The following is a 15482-nucleotide window of genomic DNA, read 5'->3' as shown; positions in this document are numbered from 1 at the left end:
TTGGGCTGCACGGATGAGTGTTCTCAAGAGAACAGAACCAGAAGGCAATAGAGGGAGAGATTCTGTATTTAAATTTCACTAGTGGTTTTCCTTTGCCATGCTTTCTGTCTTTAAGGAAACAGGCACTCTTCCCTCGTACTGTCTCTTAGAGGTTGGGGGCCCTCTAAGGAAGGATTGGGGGTGTTGAGAAGTCTATGAGGACAGGTTTGTAGAATGTGGGTGCAGATGTGTTAGGAGAGGTAGAAATCTTTCAGGGATTTCTCTCTATTTTATAGAAATGTAAACTGAGGCTTAATGCTGGGAACCTGTTCCTTGTCACCCAGGCAATCCGGCGGCATTACAGAGAGTTGAACTCCAGAGTGCTTGCTCCCAAACCAGTCCCCACCCTCCAGATGGTCCATTTGTCTCCTCCTCAGGCCTGTGAATTGCTTCCCCTGGAACCAGACCAGATATTCTGGAGAAAGCACAAGGTCAGCATTCTATGCCGAAGACCCCGGTCTCCAGAGATGCCGTTTGCTGAACTTACTGTGCTGGGCTGATTTGGGGCCCAGGTGTTGTCCAAAGTCAGGTGACAGGCTTTGAGAGCCTCTTGGAGCTTCCTTTGGGGGAACATGGAAGAACATATGACATGAATCTCCTAAAAGTTGAAGAGGAGACTGAGGGCTGAGAGCTGAGGTGTGCAGTTAGCAGCAGCCTGGGAATGTCTGAGTCACGGAGAAATTCACAGACTGCAGCGGCATCCCTTCCTTTTGTCTTTAGCTTCTGAAGTTCCACTAGAGTCCTGGGCTGGGCCACGGGGGCTGGACCTCTTTCCCCAGGAAGATTTTCTCTTTTTCACTGCAGGATTGGAAAGAGCAGGGATGACAGAGCCCAAGTAGAGGCCAGGGGGCCTGGAAGGAAGGGGCACATGAAAGGGGAGAAAAAGGGTGGGAGGGGACATAGGAAAAGATTTAGGATGTTGTGTCAAGAGGCTTATAAAGTTTGAGAGCTGGAAGAGATTTTTAGAGCTATCTGTCACATTCCTCGTTTCACAGGAGAGGAACTGTCAGATTCTCAGAGAGGGAAAAGTACTAGCCTAAGGGTTCGTCCTAAACTATTGGTGGAGGTGAGACTGGAACCCAGGTCTTTTCACTTCCAAATTGAACTCATTCATTATCTGTTGCGGTGCAAGCAACCCCAAAATTAGTGATTTTAAAACCATAAACGCATTATTTCATGGTTTCTATGGGATAGAAAAATGATGGTGTCTTAACTGGGTCCTCTGACTCACAAACTCTCAGAATGCTGCACTCAAGGTGTTAGGAGGGGGCTGTGTGCTCATTTGAAGGCTTAATGGGAGAAGGTCTGCTTCTAAGTCCACTCAACAAGCTCACTTGTCAGAATGCTGTTCCTTGAAGGCTGTAGGAATGGTTTTCTGTTCCCCATTGGCTGTTGGCCAGAGACCTCTCTAAGTCACCTGCCATGCATCACTCTCCACTGTGGCCCCTCACATTGTGGCAGCTGGCTTCCATTAGTGCGATAAGTGAGGGTGCAAAAGAGAGTGAGCAAGATTGAAGCCAGTCTTTTTCTAACCTTACCTTGGAAATGACATATCATCACTTTTTCTGTATCTCATTCACTGAAGTAAACCACTCTGTGTAGTCCACACTCCTGAACAGCAGAGGCAGGAACCATCTTGTTGGAAACTGCCACCATACCAAATACTTCCTGCTAATACTTGCTGCCTCCTGGAGTCATATAGCAGAGAGGACTGGGAAGGCAGCCCTAAGAAGTGTGTATTCTGTTCTACAGCTATTCTGCCCAGCCTTTCATTTAGAGAAAACACTCTTCCCACCAAGGAAGGGAAAGCAAGCATTAGTGGCAGAAAGGACAATGTAAGACTTCAAAAGAAGCAATCATCACATTGATTAATAAATACTTAAAATTTATTTTTTCATTGTTGGTCAATTGTTTGGTGATAAGATAGAGTAAGCAAGGAATTCAGTTTAGAAACTAGAGAAAGCTGGAGTCTGAATTTCAACCAAAACAAATCACTTACCCTCATGAAACCTCAGTCTGCTGATCTAGTCACCAGGATGACAGTGTCAACTTTTTAGGATTGATTGAACAACATGTAATACCTTTTGAAGTTAGCTCTTTCATATTGAGTGACTTAGTTAATAAAAACAGGCCTATTGGAATGTCAAATAAGGACTTCCCCTCTTGCACTGCATCCTAAACTTTAAAAGAATGGATATGGTAGCTAATGGGATAAGGTAGGAAACAGAAATAAGTGGCAGAACTATGGGGAAGAGCAGCCAAAATTCTGAGTATTTTCTGATTGTATGATGGTGTATTGGTTTGCTAGGGCTGTCATAACAAAATACTACAGAATGGGTGGCTTAAGCAACAACAACTGGTTTGCTTACAGTTCTGGAGGCTGTAAGTCCAAGATCAAGGAGAAAGCAGGTTGAGTTTGTTCTGAGATTTTTCTTGTTGGCTTGTAGATGTCACCTCTTGTTGTCTCTGCATATGATTGTCCCCATGTGCCCAAATGTCCTCTTCTTATAAGAACAACGGTCAGATTGGATTAAGGCCAACTCTAACAGCCTCATTTGAACTTAATCCCATCTTTTAAGATCCTAACTCTAAATACAGTCACATTCTGAAGGACTAGGGGTTACAGCTTCAACATATACCTTTTAGAGAACACAATTCAACCCATAACAGATGGCATACCGAGAAAAAATGGAGACAATGAGCTGAAAATGCAGGAGAACTAATAAGAGATTATTAAGGTAGCCAGATACAAAATAAATATTTAAAAAGGCTTAGTGCTTTATTGCATATCAGTAATGATCTATTGAAAAATACAATGGAAACAATGCCATTCACAATAACCACCAATCCTTGGTCTGCAGGAGTGTTTCCACACAGGACAGAGAGAGGGTGTCTTGTGACTTGGGGCTTTACTTAGTTATCTGGGCACAGAAAGAGCACAGCTTGCAGCCAGAGTTGTATGAAAGACAGAATGAAAATATTTCAGGCCTCTCATCCTCAAACTTCTAACCACAAGGGCCCCAACTCTGATCATGCTGCTGTTGAGGGAGACATAAGTGGCCTGCCATCCCTCTGGGTTTTCGTTCCTTTCTCAGCTAGGGCACATGTCCTTACAAACCTCCTAGTCCAGTCTGCTCTGCTCCAACACAGGGACATGTTAACACAGGGAATATTAATCCCGCAAAATAACCTTTTCTCCTGGAAACCACATCTTGAGCACCGAAGAAAGTCCTTTTATATCATCAAAAGCCTCATTTGGGAAATATCCGCAGAACAAAGAAACTCTCTATGCTAAAAGACTGATGGTGTTTCCATTTATTGCCAGATAAAAATTGCTTGCAGCTTGAAGAAATTAAAAAAGTTAATTATAGAAGTAATGTGTAACAAAACTCAAACAATATAGACAGATCAAAAGTCTTCTTTGTTCACCACTTAATTCACTCTTCCCCCCCAGAAATGATCACTGTCAACAGCTTGGTGCAAACATAAAAAAATGTACAAAACTGTGTGTGTGTATGTGTGTTTGTAAATATATGTATACACATACACATATAGATACACACACCACATAGACACACACTCATCCACTTTATTTTTAAATATGAAAACTTTTATCCTCTTAAATTTAAGTGGGATCATACTATATGTATTGTTTTGCTTCTTACATTTTTTGCTTGCCTAGTAATGTGACTTAGAAATCTTCCATATCAGAGCATATGTATATGTGTGTGTCTATGCATACACACACACACACACACACACACACACACATCTACTTTTAAACTGCTATAGAATGTATCATGGTACAGATGTAATTTTATTGATTTGACTAGTCCCTTAGGGTGTACTTCAATGGAGAAGCCCATATTAGACTTTGCAGCAGGTATATTTTTATTAGTTAAATAAATATATTAAGAGTCTTGTTAACATTAAATCCTGCCATGACTATTATGGAACACTTTTTGTGCAGAGATGTAACGATTTCTCTAGAATAGATGCTGCCTTAGCCGGGTGTTGTGACGGGCACTGTAATCCCAGCTATTCGAGGAGTGAGACATGAGAATCTCTTGAACCCAGGTAGTGGAGGTTGCAATGAGCTGAGATCATGCCACTGCCCTCCAGTCTGGATGGCAAAGTGAGACTCTGTCTCAAAAAAGAAAAAGATAAAGCAAACAAGCAAGACATTGGGCTTAGAACAAATACTACTATAAAAAAAATCTGACATTGGGCAATATATAAATAACAGAAACTTATTTCTCACAGTTCTGGACGCTGTGAAGTCTAAGATCAAGGCCCCAGAAGATTTGGTGTCTAGTAGATCCAGTCTCTGCTTCCATAATGGTGTCCTGAATGCTGTGTCCTTGGGATGAGATGAACACTGAGTCATCATATGGGAGAAGGTAGAAGGGCAAAAAGGGACCTATCTTGTTCCCTCCAGCCGTTTTATAAGGCACTAATTCTATCCATAAGGGTGGATTCCTAATGGCCTAATCACCTTCTGAAGGCCTTGCCTCTTAATACTGTTGCATTGGGGACTGAGTTCCAACACGAATTTTGGAGGTGCCACAAATGTTCAAACCATAGCAGATGCCTAGAGGTGAAATTTCTGAGCCCAGCGTTTTGCTTGTTTGCTTTTCTTTTCTTTCTTTTTTTTTCTTTTTGAGACAGAGTCTCACTCTGTCATCCAGGCTGGAGGGCAGTGGCATGATCTCTGCTCACTGAAACTTCCACTTCTTGGGTTCAAGCAATTCTCATGCCTCAGCCTCTGGAATAGCTGGAATTACAGGCACCCATCACCACACCTGGCTAATTTTTTTGTATTTTTAGAAGAGACAGGGTTTCATCCTGTTGGCCAGGCTGGTTTTGAATTCCTGACCTCAAGTGATCCACCCACCTTGGCCTCCCAAATTGTTAGGATTACAGGTGTGAGCCACCACACCCAGCCTCATTTGCATTTTTAATAGATTGGCTCTTGAAGTGTTTTCTTGTTGTTGTTGTTGATTGTTTGTTTGTTTTTAAATTTCAACTTCTACACACCAAGGTTTCAAAAATCTTAGAGCTGGAATTTCTTCCTGGACACCCCAGACATAGCCCCAGGGTTCCTCTCCCAGTTTATGGGACTTGTTGGCTGCCTTGTTTAGTTTGTCACATTTTTCTTGCTCAGACCAGACAGTTAGAACCATGATCTACCTTATCACTCATGTTCTAAATCTAAAGTCTTTCTGGATGATAAACCAAATTCATGAAATGGCTCTCAGTTTTCTGATGGGAGCTCAACATCTTAATACACAATTTATATATGGAAGGACGATTTATAGGCACATAACTGGGTCAACTTAACACAGAACAGAATAAAAAATGACAGGGCTTACGCATCAGTCTTTGGCTAACTCTTCTACCTCTCTTGGTCCTGAGTTTGGAGGATACCCAGTTCTTGCCAACGGTGTTGTAGGTACAAACCTTCTCAAATTGAGGTCCAAACTTTTCTCCCAGCTGCCACTTGGCTACTGCTGGCTGTTTACTTATTCTCTCAGTTCCACTAGCAGAATCTTCTGCATTCCCATCTTCCCCAGACCTACCACCCTGGAGCAAGTCTCTCAATCCCAGCTCAGATTAGTGTTAGCCTGAGTTTTGAAAGACACCCCATCCATCTTGAAGGCAGAATTGATTTTGCTTCAATAGCCATGCCTTTTTCTGGTTTTTGCCAGCTTTCTAGGGCCGAATTCAATCCTGCTTCAGTTCTGATCAGCTTTCTGAAATGCAACTTTACAGTTACAAGAGTGGCTGCATTTGCAATGAGAGCCACTAGAGGCTGCATGAAAAATTTAGCATGCAATTGAGAAGGAATGTATAATTAATAACTTCTTGTATTTAACAAATATTTAATATGTAACTAAATTGTGGTGGTGGATGATAGGGATACCATGGCCAGTGAGAAAAGAACAAACCAAAACTATGACCCCCGCTGCAAGCTTCATGGAGCTTACAATTAGAGAATTACATAGGAATAGAATTGAGAATGTGAAATGTGATTTTGGAGAGCATAAACATACATGTGTTAAGAGCACATGACCTGATCGGTGGAGGGGTGGTGGTGGTAATATGGCAAGGACTGCTTCCCCAACAGCACCCGTACTATCTATTCTTTTTCTGAGTTTTTTTTTTTTTGTCAGAGTTGAGGCTTCCAGGTCTCCCAAACTCTGGTTCAGTGCTCTTTCTACTCCATCGTGTGACCTTGGCCCTCATTTGCTAATCTAAACATAAGAGGCCAGTCTTGCAAAACTTCACAGTCCCTTCTAACTGCAATGTTCTTCATTCTCATCCTCCTCTTAAGAGGTATGTGGTCACTTGTCAACAGCATCAACTCCATCTGTCCATCTATTCAACATGTATTTGTTGAGCAACTACCATGTGCAGGCACTTTACCAGAGGCTGGAGACAGTAGAGTACAAAATGTCACACTACCTGTCCTCATGGGATGTCCAGGCCTGGAGTAGCAGTTTGGGTTAATGGAGCCCTCTTCTACCCTCTTTGGCCAAATAATTACATTTAGAATTGAGGCATTGTGGAATGAACAAAATTGGGAGTATCTTTCAGATACTCAGAACACCCATGGTAAAACCTGTCTCTTTCGTGTGGATCTTGATGCCTGCTCACCTTAGAGGCATATACCTTGAAGGGTGAAATTGGTACCTGGACCACTCATTCTATACAAGCACCAGTCTATAGTGTAAGGGGCTCTTACTCCACAGACATTTATGGAACAGTGGCTGTCATCCTGGATGAATATAGGAAACTATAAATACAGTTTGGGTATAGGGTAGACATTCAATAAACCCTGAGTTAGTATTATCCCAGCCTGAGAAGCCCTGTTGTGAGCCACGTGGATGAGACAGAGCTGATAATGGTTCTGTCTTCAGGGAAATTATACTCCATTAGGAACATGAGACCTTAGCAGCTATAATATCATTGTATTAGTAGAAAGTGAGGACTTCTAGAAGGGCGTGCACAGTGAGCCAGGAATTGAGAGATGATAAAGCCTATTCATTTTTGCCTGGGTTGATTAGAAAAGACCCTTGGAACTAGGTTTTAACATTTGGGAGGAATTTCAAAGAGAAAGCTGATAGTGAGAAACAGAAGAGGCCTTTTTCCAGAAGGGAGCCTCCTTTTGGTCTTTGGCCTAGTTCCCTTCCAACCAAAACCATGGAAGGTCAAGTTGGCCTAGAAAGAGAAGGTGCTTTCTAGTTTCTGGGAGTCTTGGGGTCTCACCCATTTGTTTTCCATCTGCTCAGTAGGGGTGAGAGCCGTCTGTGGTGTCTACTGGAAGATAGAAAAGATGGGCCTGGGAATGTCCTCTGAGCTCCACAATATTTGAGTTCCTATGTTTTTGTTGAGGAAACCAGGGCATGGAAAATGGGCTCCCTTTAAGCACAAAAAGTCTTAAAAATGGAATTTACTTAGTTAAAATGCAATCTAAAAGAAATAAGAATGAGGCATCTCCTTTTTCCAAGTCATTGCTTTTCCCCCACACCTGTCTCCACCTCACAGGGTACCTCCACCTTTGGCCTTGCAACACGCCAGGCTGGGCATCAAGCCAGCCTTTCTTCGATGAAATCGAGGCTGCCATGATCACCCCGCCCACCACTGTTCCGTTAGCCTGAGGTCCCACCCTCCCCTCTCCTGGGGGAAACACAAAGGGCTTCTGTGACGCAAGCAAAACCTCACAATCCTTCTCTTTCTTTCTAGCAACACAGAGCAAGGCTGTGGGGTGGATTTCTCAGTGGTAACCCTTGCCTGACTTGCTATGCAGTGACCGGTGTGGAGGTTGCTCCTCTGCTCCTGGGGCAACTCTCTAGATCTACACACTTACTGTCCTCCATGATAGACCCATTGGCAGAGATTTCAAGGGTCCCTGTTTGGTTCCAACTAACCTTGAGAAGAGTCAGGGTGGTCTGGGGAGGAACTGATGTTTATAAAGTAGCCAGGAGGTACTGGGTATGGTGTGAATTGTTTTGTACGTGGATTCCATGTGAATCTGCATGCTGATCCTAGAGGGTGTTCTTAACTTTACAGAGCAAATGACAGCACTCAGAGAAGCTAGATAACTTGTTCAAGGTTATATAACTGCTAAGTTGTTGTTGTAAGGTTTGAGTCTAGAACAGGCTGTTGGGAAAGCCTGAGTTTTTCCCATATGGTTTGTTACTTAGGGTTTGAATCAGGCTATTGGGTTTTTCTGTTATAGTTTGTTACTTAGGGTTTGAATCAACTGGCCCTGTCTCTATCAGATCAAGAGATATGGGAAACATCGTCTGTCTTCTCCTCCTTGTCTTCTACCCCTAAGCATCCTAGGTCTGCTATCAAAACCCCCGTTCACTTCAGACAATGACATAGTCTGGTTTTGTGGGTAGAGAGACGGGGAGGTGGGGTGGGGCAGCATTTGTGGGGGTGGAGGGAGGGCAATAGAGCACAGATTTCTAGTTTTGCCTCTGTCACTTACCGAGCCATGTTGAGTGTATCTTTCTCAATCTCCAGGCTTCATTTCTTCTGCCTGTAAAACACAGATGCACAGCTTAGTTGTTAAGCACACAGAGAAAGGACGGATTGGCTCTACCCCAACTCTACTGCTCACTAGCCCTGTGACCTTGGAAACATTTCTTATCTCTAAAATAGAGATCATCATCATATCTGCTTCATGGGACTGTGACAAGAGTGAAAGAAGTTAATACATACATGCTCTTAGGAGAGTATCTGGTATAGGTGTTTTATGACTATTGCTGTCATTATTCTTCTTAAATGTAAAATTAGTGAAATTCTAGTATTTTCAAATAATACACGGGAAATAACATAGAATTTAAAGCTGAGTACCACTCCCTTGATATTTTCTTCTCTACTTTTTGTCTGTGCGTGTGTGTGTGTTTGTGTGTCTTGATATTTTCTTCTCTACTTTTTGTGTGTGTGTGTTTGTGTGTGTGTGTGTGAGAGAGAGAGAGAGAGAAAGAGAGTTAACAGGCAGAGGTGTGAGTAGATCATGGTGAAAATTAGGTGTCAAGTTATCCTTTCCTCTGTGTGTGACATAGAAAACTTCCTCATATATCAAAAATAACACATTTTCTGTTTCATTTTTTATGCTTATAAACCAATCAACTTCGAGCCCATTCATAAGGACCTTAGATATACAGTGGTGAACAATTTTGCCTCCAGACTTCCAGATAAGGTGATCATATAGGTCCATCAAAGGCAACAAGGATGAGCATGAGAACAGCAAGAACATCACAACAGTGCCTCAGCAATCACCTCCTACACCTCTAGACCTATAGGATTAAACTAAGACAGAAGGAGACAGAGAGAGAGGAAAGGTGCGGGGAGATAATGGGCTCTGTCTAGCATAGGGCCTGGCTAGTAGGCACTGCTCTAAGTGCGAAGTGCAGAAAGTGTGTGGAATGAGGAGTTAACACCTAGGGCAGCTTAGGCCAACTCTATCCAACTCTTGCATATAATGCAAGTCATATTTGTAATTTCAATTTTTCTAGCAGCCACATTTTAAGAAGCAAAGAAGAAATGTAAATATTAATTTTCATTATTTAACTTCATATAGTTAAAATATTATTTTAACATGTAATCAATGTAAAAAATTATGAATGAGATATTTTGACACTCTTTCTCTTGCATAGTGCCTTTGGTTGCTGGTGTGTCTGTTATAATAGGAGCACACTGACATTCAAACTCACCCTCTTTCCAGTGCTTGGTAGCTGCATGTGCCCAGTGGATCCCAGGCTGGCGAGCCACAGACCTCAACCCCGAGGAGCTTCTGTCTGCTGAATAAGCTAGAGCATGTCTTGCTTCCTGACTGTTTGGAGTGGAAGGAGAGGAAGAGGGGTCTCTTCTTGCTAGGAGTTAGGCAGGGACAGATGAGTGCCCTGAGGCCAGTGTCCCCTCCAACCACCACACCTGTACGTCATTGTACTCTTGGCTTTCAAGAACATCACAGCCTTTATCCTGGACTCTTATAGAGAGTCTATGACCCCTAGGCACGTTTCTTTTTGCTGTGGCATGAATATAAAACATGCTCACTAGCAAATGAGCCTGGCCATCCATCCAGCGTGTAGACCTGCAGTTCAGTGTTCTGTGACTCCCTCCTTCCTACCCCATTTGCTGTTACCTCTCCTGATGTAAAACTTTCTAGGCAGGGAAAATAATGGAGTTGAAAATGAACTGGTTCTGGTGGTGAAAAGTAAAATGTATGTTATGTATTCTAAACAAATTCTTTGTGCTAAGATAGCCATTTTACAGAGAAAAACTGCATAAGTGTGTTCACAGATTTAGGGGTTCAAGAAAGTGGCTGTTGTGTGCTGTTTTTATGCTTTGCCACCGGTACCCTGGAATTCTTTGCATTGCAGGGAAGTAGTTTCTTGTATCTGTAGAGGATATCATCATTATCTGGCTTATCAACACGCATATACCCATCTTTGGTATCAGTCTCTCAATTTTCCTTTTAGGACCAACCCTTGTTGTCCCCACAGCAATACAAGCATGGTCATCATTTTCTGTCTCTTGGGACTCTGAATTTTTAGCATAAGTGATGTAAGAATGAGAAACAATCAATCATTTCAATCAAAGCAGGGTGCCCTTAAGGCCCCATCTGATGCCTGCGTGGCTCCCATTATGAGGCCCAGTTGTTCAGCTTTTCCTCATATTCCCTAAGCTCTTCCACATTCTTCTAACAGATTTCATCCTCTCCCCACCCCACCCCACTTCTAAGTGAGCTAGAATCTGTCTCTGCAAAAGAATACACATTTCAAGCAGCAGGTTAGGGGTGATATGGCTCATAATCTGTAGCATAGGCGAGCACATAAAAGAAAAAAAGAAAAAAAAAGGAGAGGGTCACGTGGTGAAAACAGAGATCCGACTGGGCACAGTGGCTTACGTCCCTAATCTCAGCACTTTGGGAGGCCAAGTCGGGTGGATCACCTGAGGTCAGGAGTTTGAGACCAGCCTGGCTAACATGGCGAAACCCTGTCTGTACTAAAAATACAAACATTAGCTGAGGGTGGTGGCATGCGCCTGTAGTCTCAGCTACTCGGGAGCCTGAGGCACGAGAATTGCTTGAACCCGGGAGGCAGAGGTTACAGTGAGCCAAGATCGCGCCACTGCACTCCAGCCTGGGTGATAGAGCAATACCCCATCTCAAAACAAACAAACAAACAAACAAACAAACAAACAAACAAGCAACCCAGAGATCCCCTTTCAAGAGTCCAGTGGTGGCCATAGTGGGAGAAGCCTGACTGTTTTCACAGCACTTTCTTATCTCTTTCATTTTTTTGTCTGATATCCCTGGGAAGTCAGCTCAGGTTCGGTTAGGGGTAATGAATGGTTGTGGAAGTTTGGAGAGAGCTTCCAATTGAGTATTCTTATGTCCTTGCTACTCACTCTGGTCTTTGGACCAGCAGCATCAGCCCCAGCTGGGAGCTTCTCAGAAATGCAGACTCTTAGGCCCACCCTGGACATACAGAATCAGAGTCTGTATCTTACCAGGATCCCCTGGTGATTCTATGCACATACAGTTGCAGAAGTATTATTGTATAGCTGGTGTAGTGTTGTTCTTCTGTGTTCCTGAAGGGAACTTCAACAAATAAAGGTCCAGTTTCTAGACCTGTTGAAGACTCTATCCTTCCTTCAACTTTTAGAAAAGTCTCTGTTCTAAAGCATTTTTGAGGATGATCCCTGCTGATTGTGAAATTCAAGCTCTTTACATCTTCTTAGTAAAAACCTGTGTGGGTTAGACTCGGGGACTTCATACCTAATTAATTTTAAAGATACTTGCCAGTGCTAATGGAAAAAAATAAGTATGGTGCTAATTGGTGAGTTTATTGATCCATCCTTGGTCCTTTTCACCAACATTCATACTCAGATTTTATGTTTTACAATATTTTAAGAGGTGAACTCATTGATTTGTTTCTCAAGATTCCATGGCTGTTTGTGTGTCTTGATGTGACTCTGATGCCCTCACTTGTGCCTCCCGCTCCCAGGAATCTACAGTCTAGGTAGAGGGATAAGATCATCCCCAACTCCTAACTTTTATGGGAGAGGAAAGCAAGCCCCAGGGAGATGTAGGTTGATCTTAGGATCTGGCCTAGGCAAAAGGATCAGGAGAGGCTGAGGTGCTAGGTCACAATGGGAGCCTGGGGCTAGCTCTTTGCAGAGCAGGCAGGCACTGCCAGGGACATCTGTCCTCAAGTGTGGGGTCCTCCTCCTCTGGTGTGGCATCCTGAGACTAAGGTCTGGGAAGCAGTCATGAGTCAAGATCAGACAGGCACAATGATCCCTAAAAGACCAGTCCAGACAGAGAAATGAGAGGTCATGCAATGTGCTCAGGGCCTATAATTTACAGCATTTTAGATTCTTACAATCCACCTGAGAGGTAGATTTTATGACTGGCATCCTACAGATAAGGAAGATGAAGTTAATGGAGGTTATGAAATTCACCTAAGATCACACAGCTAGAGAGTGGGCATTCAGACGCAGACCCGCTCACCCCAGTGCCTTTCTGCTTCATCCTATGTCATGCTGCCTCACTGCCTTCTGCCTGAGGTCAGGCCTGCTTATGGCGATGATGATGCCGGGCCATTGAAAGAGATGAAATTGTCCCAGTTGCAGGAGAGGAGGTGTGCAAAGCTTAAAATGAGGCAGGACTAATAGGTCAATTGAGGTCACAAAGCAAGAGGAGTTGGCTCAGAAGGAGTCAGACCCCTGGGTTTTGATTCTCAACCCTCTTGTACCCTGATGCTAACTACTTCTGAAACGCTGAGCTCAGGAATGGCTGGAGGGCTCAGCTGCAGGAGAAAGCTCATGTTTGGAGTGCCATGGGAGGGATCGGGGAGAGAATGGAGAGAGGCTTGGTGGGGCCAGCCATGAGGAGAGGCAGGCTTTATTGAAATAGCCAGCTTCCTCACGTACAGCCTAGTGAGGCAGATCAACCTGGAACCAAGACCCATTGCTCCTAGAGGTCAGGAATTAAGACCCTTCCCTGTTTGGGTTTTCTCCCAGCATAGGCCTGGAAGTGAGTGCTCAGATTGCAAAGCCAGAAAGTGAGAGAGGTTTCAGGCTGCTGCTGTTCTCTTGTTTCAAAGGACAGAACCTTTGGGTGACCCCAACAGCCAAGCCCCGGACCATGTCTGGCTTGCACCAGCTACCCCCAGAGCACACAGTCTCCTCCTTGCTGCCATTTCTGGGCCTTCACCTCCTTAACATAGCCCTGAGCATTTCTCCAGAACTTCCTGTTTGCCTGCAGCTGCACAGATGCAGGTCCCACCCAAGGGTCATCTGGAGGAGGCTGGGTGAAAGGTGGGAGTTGGCTGTGTTCCCCATAGCTCCTTGGGGTTTTCTCCACCCACACATGGGTCCCCTGGCTTCGCCACTCCCATCGGGCTCTGAAGCCAGTGGAGCAGAGGCCCCATATCCAAGTTAGCTCACATGAAGGTCAAGGTGACCCAAAAGGGCTTGTGGCCAAGATCCTCCTTCTTCTTCTTTTTTTTTTTTTGATTTTTCACTTTTCCAAAAGTTCAAACAAGTGATGACTTTAGAACATAGCGTTCTGGAGAAAACTGGGGAGGGAAACAAAGTCCTCCTTGGTTAGGGAAATGGAGAAAAAGCACACAGGGGGTGAGGCCTTTGGGTTTTCTGAAAGAGCGTCCCCATGGTCAAAAACCCATACACGAACCTTGTAGGTGCTGGGCCTACATGAACTGTAAACAGAGGGACAGAATGAATATTCCTGGGGTACAGAGACTAAGTCAATGCCAGTGTTGAAAAATTTCCAATATGTGGGTCTGGAAAATGTTCCTAGTGCAAAGCAGAGTTTTCCGGGCGGCTACCATTCCTTCACAACCTAAGAGGGCAGAGGCTGAAGTCATCAGGCGAGGATCTGTCTGCTCTGGCTAGTCTTGGGCTGTTCACCACATGCCTGTCCTAATGATTAATTAGATTGTTTCGGTGTTTAGAGTATTGTGAAGATATAACACTGTATTAGAACATTGCATTGTATTGGCTTGGGGATAATACCGTCATGCAAATAACATGAAAACAAGCTTTTTAAGGTGAGGGTTCAGGAGCTCTGTGTAACTGCTCTGAGTCTCTCTCCTCACTCTGTCTCTCTACAATTCGCTTCTGAAGGGACTTTGGTCCATGACAACATAAGGGAGGAGTTAAGCAGGTTGATAAAATGGCAAACTTCTAAGGAGTCCAAGGAAAGAAGAGATTTTGTCTGCAAAGTTGTGTTAGCTATCGCTGTTGGATTTTTGGAGATTTCATCCAATATTCTCAGCTCTTTGATGCCCCAGGGGGCTGGCCCTTATGCTCTGTGTCACCTGGGGTCTCTTGTCTGCTGACTTCTGAATTTTGCCAATGAGAGCAGCAGCAGGAGATTAGATAAATGTCGGAATGTTTCTTCCCTGTGTCTGAGCCTGACAACAGCTGTGATCCTCCTAGTACAAATTTTAGCAGGAGGTCCATTCACAACCATTCCTCCCCACACACAGTTTTGGCTGTCAATGGGCTCCTGTCGTGCTATTTTGCCCTTTTTCCTTCTCAGTCCTAAGGGTCTGAAGACCCCATTGCTAGGCTCTAGGTGTCTCTCCTCTGTAAATAATCCCTTTGACAAAGTCTTCATTTGGACCGTCTGCAGGGATCTGTGGCTCCCTAATCATAACAAGTTTCCTGAGGGAGGTAAATATTGCACACTCAGCATCATGGTATTCTAGTTTGTTCCTGACTGTTGACTTTGTCCTATGGGAGAGGTCATCTTTGTGCAAACTGGCAATCCACAAGAAGTGAGCTATGCACAAGAGCATTTGAAGACTCACGACACACAGTCATAGCAGGAAGTGGCAAGGCAGCAAGCTGTGAAGAGGCAGAAGGGGAAGATGGGGACCAGAGGCTGCGAAAAGATGCAGATGATCCAGAGAGCAATTGTAATAGACACCGAGGTGAGCTGCCCAGATTGCAGGTGTGCGTTCCACCGGGCAACCTCCAGCTGATGCTCCCTTCTGAGTCTGCTTCAGCAGGGAAATGCCATTTCTTACAGGCACAGCCCAGCCGGGTGGGGTATAAAGGCCTGGCTATACTGCCTGATGGTTTGTTCGGCTCCTTCTTCTGTACAACCCTGCAGTCTCCCTCTTCAAGTACTGACCTCTAATAAACATCTTGCATTCAAACTCCATCTCTGCTCCCTGAGAACCCAACCTATGAGGCTAAGTTTAAAAGAATTTACAGCAAGAGCAGCAAAAGCACATTAAAATAATTAAACTTTTTGGATTTATTTTATAGATTTCATATGTTGCAAGGAGCGTTTATATTTTATACAGAGGCAGAGGAAGTCCCAGGGGGCATGAGAGCTGGGTGAGAGCCATAGCTGATGAGTTCTTTCAGAGCTTCCGAAGGAGGGAATC

The sequence above is a fragment of the Rhinopithecus roxellana genome, chromosome 14 (assembly GCF_007565055.1).
Source record: "Rhinopithecus roxellana isolate Shanxi Qingling chromosome 14, ASM756505v1, whole genome shotgun sequence".
Classification (NCBI taxonomy): domain Eukaryota; kingdom Metazoa; phylum Chordata; class Mammalia; order Primates; family Cercopithecidae; genus Rhinopithecus; species Rhinopithecus roxellana.
The sequence above is the reverse complement of the archived record's forward strand: the minus strand, read 5'-3'. Positions refer to the sequence as shown.